This window comes from Rhinolophus sinicus, linkage group LG06, assembly GCF_036562045.2.
Source record: "Rhinolophus sinicus isolate RSC01 linkage group LG06, ASM3656204v1, whole genome shotgun sequence".
In the NCBI taxonomy this organism is placed as follows: Eukaryota; Metazoa; Chordata; class Mammalia; order Chiroptera; family Rhinolophidae; genus Rhinolophus; species Rhinolophus sinicus.
The window spans coordinates 17,486,177-17,492,660 of record NC_133756.1 but is presented as its reverse complement, the minus strand read 5'-3'; positions in this window follow the sequence as shown (position 1 = coordinate 17,492,660).

Sequence of the window (6,484 nt, the reverse complement as noted above, 5' to 3'; positions counted from 1 at the left end):
GTTCTGCCGCCGCACCACCCATTGGCTGCGTTCGATGCGTTCGGCGCTCGTGACACAAGGAAGGGGCGGGGCCAGTAATACGACTAAGGAGGGGCCTGGGCTCTGGAGCTGAAGAATGAAAAGGCCCTCCTAGGAGGTGGGATTTAGGCGGAAGGGCGGGGCCAACAGCGGCTGGACCTGTTAGCGAAGTGGGCGGGCCGAGCGGACCGCGCAGGATTTTCGTGCCTGCCGGCGGGATTCTTAACTGGTTCCGCAGAGATTTTCTAAGAAGCGAGTGGGCTGACCCGGCAGCAGCTGTGGAGGTGGTTTGCTCCAGGCTGAGCAGCCGGGGAGTTGCCGCTTGTCTGCGTCAAGTTGAGGATTGTAAAAGGCTACACTTGTCTGCATCTCCCCTGCGCCTGACCTGGAGCCGAGGTCCGGGGTTGAAGTCAGACCTCGCTACCCCAAGATTGGGGGAGTCATTCGGTCAGCTCCGGCAGTGAAAGCCCCAGGGAATGTGTTCTTGGAGGAAGATGCATTCTTTTGCTAGGCAAAACCGGTTTTTGGAGTTTTTTGGAGACTTAATGACTCAATCTCTCAAACCTCAAGTTTCTTCATATCTAAAATGTGCGTTATATTAGTACTTTCCCCACAGGGTATTCTGAGAAGTAATGTGTTTAAAGTACTCAACATCGTGCAAGACACAACTTAGGTTCTCATAATAAAGAGAGACATAATAAACATAACATTTACTACCAGGCACTTCTAAGCTTCTAAGATACTCACTTAATGCTCACAGCTATGTGGAGGTTTATTGTTGTCCCCATTTTATAGGTGAATTAATAGACTCAGAGAGGCTAGTAAATTGTCCAAGGTCACACACCTAGTGAGACTAGCCAGGCTGTGAATTGAGGCAATCTGGCTCTAGAGTTAGTACTTTACTACCATACTATGTGTGGTAAGGAGGAGCCAGAACCCAGTTGTGTGGGGCTTGAAGCTTTTGTAAGTACTTGTTGAGACCTTCTAAAATTAGGTACACATTAATATTTGATGAGTCAGGAAAAGAGTTAATAAGAATGAGTCTGGGAGCTAATAGGAATAAGCTTAAAGATTAACCACTTAGCTTTGAGTCTCCTGGCTAGCACTAAACTTGCAGGCTGACAAAAAGGACAATTTTCAGAGGAAGCCAACTGGGACAACAGTTCTCAGAAGGCCAACAGCAACAGTAAACAACTGCATGATGACTAGCCCCCTGCATCCTGCATGGAAAAATATAAAACCCCAGCTAAACAGGAACTGGCTGCAGTTGTCTACTCGGAGACTCTACCCCTGACACTGCCCCCACCCCTCACCCCCACTGGTTTCTCTCCTTAATACAGGTGGCAGCCATCTTCTTTAGACACTGCCAGGTCTTTCTCTGTCCAACCTTCAATAAAATTTTCTTTGCTTTCCTACTTTTCTGAGTCTTGTGAATTCTTTTACATTCTGTGAACGACCAGGGGTTAATTCTAAGACAATATAATATTTATTTAGAATAAGGAAGAAGAAGAAAAAAAAACACCCAGTATGGAATCCTGGAAATTTAGGTCCCTTTCTTCTGAAATCTCTTTAGGCAATTTATCAGAAATGCTTCCTGTTGCAATCTGGCTTCTCCCCAATTAGAACACTGATTATAAATCCCCAGTAATTTCCAGCACTCCCAGGATCTGTGCAAGTGGGCCCTGAAGCTTACCGTAGCTTCATGGTAAATCTGCCTCTGATGATAACTATTACTGTTTGGGGGGTTGAAGGGCAATAATTTTTTACTTATTGATTTTTTAAATTAAATTAAAAATGCATTTTTCTTTTGTGGGGAGAATATTGGGGAACAGTGTGTTTTTCCAGGATCCAATAGTTGTTGTCCTTCAATCTAGTTGTGGAGGGTGCAGCTCACTGGCCCATGTGGGAATGAAACCGGCAACTCTGTTGTTGAGAGTTCGTGCTCTAACCAACTGAGCCATCTGGCCGCCCCTAATTAAATTTTTTTATTTTGAGATAATTGCAGACTCACATGAAGTTATAAAAAATAATACAAAGAGATCCTATATACCTTTCACCCAATTTCCCCTAATGGTAACATCTTGCAAAACTAGTACATCACACCAGGATACTGACAATACAGTCAAGATACAGAACATTTCCATCACCACCTGAGGATCCCTCCTGTTGCCCTTTTATAGCCATATCCACTTCTCTTCCACCTCTACCCCTTCTTTAATCTCTGATGATCAGTGGTCTGTTCTCCATTTCTAGTTTTGTCATTTCAAGAATGTTATATAAATGAAATCAAATAGTATGTCAGTTTTTAAAAGTGACTTTTTTCACTCAGCATAACTGTCCAGAGATTCATCTAGATTGTTGCATGTATATGTATCAATATGTTCCTTTTTATTGCTGAATAGTATTCTATGGTATGGATGTACCTCAGTTAATTCACAACTATTCACATTGTTGAAGGACAGCTGGGTTGTTTCCAATGTTGGCTATTATGAACTGCTATAAGTATTTGTGTATAGATATTTGTGAGAACATGTCTTCATTCTCTGGGATAAATGCCCAGGAGTGCACTTGCTAGGTTGTACAGTAGTTGCATGTTTCATTTTTTTAAAAACTGACAAATTGTTTTCCAGAGTAGCTGTAGCCATTTTACATTCCCACCAGGAATGTATGAGTGATCCAATTTTCCTGCATCCTCCCAAATTTGGTGTTGTCACTATTTTTTTAATTGATGTATAATTGACATATATAATTTTGGGTATACAACGTAATGATTCTATATTTGTATACATTTTTAAATGATCACCACAGTAAGTCTAGTTATAAATTTTTTTTTCCTTGTGATGTGAACTTTCAAGATTTGTTAGCAACTCTCAAAAATGCAATACAGTAGTATTAAGTATAGTCATCATGCTGTACCTTACTTCCCTGTGACTTATTTATAACTGGAAGTTTGTACTTTTTACTCCCTTTACCATTTTGCCCAGTACTCCCACCATTTTTTAATTTGGCTATTTTGATGAGCATACAGTGATATCTCATTGTGATTTTAATTTGCACTTCCCTAATAGCTAACCTGTCCCAGAGCAGCTGCATCTAATGACTGAAACAGCAAGACTATAAAGGCCCGGCCATTTTGGCCCAACAAGGTATACTCTGACAAACAATAAGATCTAGCACTCCCTACTGGGTTGGCTGGAGCTTCACAATTTGACTTCTTCCTCTGCCCAGTCCTGCTTCTACACCCTTCTCACAGGTGTTGATCGCTAATGAGTATCTTGCACCCCACATGCCATCTCAGCTTCTGACTCCAGAGAACCCAACCTGAAAAACCCATGTTACATTTTACCAGCCACATATAACTGTAAGAGAAGCTGGGAAATATAGTCTTCATTACAGATAGCCATGTGACCATTGAAAAACAGGGAGTTCCATTACTAATAAGGGGATGCTGTAGTAGCTCAAGAGGGCAAAGGGATGCTCAGTGTGGGGTCCAAAGTTCAGAAAGGAGCAGAGGCTCCCTGAACAGGTAGAAGAGGTTTCAGGCACTTGGAAAATGTAGATTTTGTTTTACTACATCAAAATTAAGTATTTCTGGTTCTGGTTCCCAGTGATGGCAGATAAGTTCAGTCAGACTAACCCTCTCATGAATAACAATTACAAAGTATGGAAAAAAATGTTTTTAAAGACAATTATTTGAAGACACTGGAGAGTGACCAAAAGTAGGCAGGAACAGGAATTAAGTGCCCTTCAAAAACAACTGCAACTGGCAAGATTAGTGAATCTCTGTCCTTTTGCTGAGAGCATTCCCAAATGTACAAGCAGTTCTGATGGAAAAAAAGACAGAGATTTATTGCTTGAGACATCAGAGAACAGAGTTTGGGACTGGCAAAGCAACCAAAGAGTTAGAGGAGAAATCCTGGAAAGGAGAGAATCACAGAGACATTGTGTAAAATAACCCCCCAACATTGTGTAAAATAACCCCCTCAAATTCTTGACTGATAATCTGCACATGCTCAGGGTTAACACCAGGCAACTGAGTAAAAAAAGTGGCAGCTAGAGATTAAAACTGGGTGAGGATTTCAGCTTTTGCCCACTGTTGTTAAAAGAATTTGGAGTTAAAGTCTAGCCAAGTTAGCTTCCTGCAAAAACAAAAAAAAAAATCTTCAACGGAATGTAACAGAGTCTAGAATCCTGAAACATATCATTCATAATGTCCAGTATCTAACAAAAAATAGTAAACAGATGAAGAAACAGGAAATGTGGCTCATTCAGTCATTAGAAACCTCCCCCAAAATGACACAGATGTTAAAATTAGCAGACAAGAATTTTAATGCAACTGTTATTAATAGTTTCAAAGTCATAAAGGAAAATGTATGCAAATGAAATACCACTACATAGCTACTAATATAGCTAAACTTAAAAAGACTGACAATACTAAGTGTTGGTGAGGATGTAGACAAGCTAGAACTCACATACATTGTCTTTTGAAATGTAAAATGGTACAAGCATTTTGAGAAAAGTGTTGGCAGTTTGTTATAAAATTATACTTGCTATATGACCCATCCATTTCACTCCTAGGTATTTATCCAAAAGAGGTATTTATTTAAGAAACAAATGTTCACAAAAAGGCTTATACATAAATGTTCATAGAATCTTCATTTGTAAGAGCTCCAAAATAGAAACAACCCAAATGTCCATCAATAGGTGAATGGATTAACAAATTGTGGTATATTCATTCACACAATGGAACACTACTTCACAATAACAAGTAACAAACTCCTGATACATAACAACGTTTATGAATCTCAAAACCTGAACAAAAAAAAAGCCAGACATAAATAAGGATATGTTGTATTACTCTACTTATATGAAATTCTCAAAACAAAACTAATATTTATTGATACAAAGTAGATTTATGGTTACTTAGAGCGATGGCAGTAGAGAGGCTGACTGCAAAGGGGCATGGGATACATTTTTAAGGTGATGAAAATGTTCTACGTACTGACTGTGATGATGATTACATGACTATATATATTTTCAAAACTCATCAAACTATGCTTAAAGTGGATTAATTTTATTATATGTAAGTTGTACGCCAGTAAATCTTATTTTAATATTTTTAAATAAAATAAAAGCAAAATAAAGACAATTTCAGGTCAACAAGAATAGACAATCATCACCACCAGATCTGCACTACAAGAAATGCTAAGGAAAGTTCTTAAGACTAAAGGAAAATCATACCAAATAATCTATAGAAAGGAATGAAAATCACCAGAAATGCCGTGTTTCTCTGAAAATAAGACCTAGTCAGACCATCAGCTCTAATGCGTCTTTTGGAGCAAAACTTAATATAAGACCAGGTCTTATTTTAATATAATATAAGATCGGGTATAATATCATATAATATAATATAACATAACATAAAATATAATAATATAATATAATACCAGGACTTATTTTAATATAAAATTAAAGTCTTTTATTAATTTTTGTTCCAAAAGATGCATTAGAGCTGATGGTCCAGCTAGGTCTTATTTTTGGGGAAACATGGTGGTAAATATGTGTGTGGAGGAGGCAGAATAATGGCCTATCAGTGATGTCCACGACCTAATCTCCAGAATCTGTGAATATGATAGGTTACATGGCAAAGGAGAATTAAGGTTGCTCATCAACTGACCTTGAGATGGAGAGATTATCCTGGATTATCTGGTGCAATGTAATCACAAACACCTTTATAATTGGACAAGGGAGGCAGAAGGTCAGTGTCAGATGGACTCTAGAAGATGGAATAGGCAAGGAAATAGAGTCTTCCCTAGAGCCTCCATGAAAGAATGCAACCCTGTGGATACCTAGAGTTTAGCTTAATGAGACCCATTTTAGAACTTTTACCTCCAAAACTATAAGGTAATAAGTCTGTGTTGTTTTACACCACTAAGTTTGTGGTAATTTGTTACAGAAGCCATAGGAAACAATTACTGTTGGTTAATATAAAAGTCTGGCTTAAAAGATTTTTTTTCTTCTTTTAATCTCTTTAAAATGCATATGATGTATTAAAACAAACACTATAAACTATGTTCTGGGATTTATAACATATGTAGATGTAGTACATCTGACAACAATAGCTCAAAGGACTGGGCCAGAGAGGGAAATAGAACTACATACTGTTGCAAGATGCCTATATTTTATGTGAAGTAGTACAACACTTGTTCTATCATCAGTGAAGGAGTTCAAATCTCCAACCATGATTGTGGATTTTTATTTCTTCACTTTAGTTCTGTCAGTTTTTCCTTCTTGTAATTTGAAAGCTTTTATTAGGTGCATTCATAGTTTAAATTTTTAAGTCTTCATATGTTGATCCTTTCATCATTATAAAATGTCCTTTTTCTCTAGTAACACTCCTTGTCTTGAAGTTTATTTTGCCTGATATTGATATTAATTTCCAACATTCCTTGAGTCAGTGTTTGCA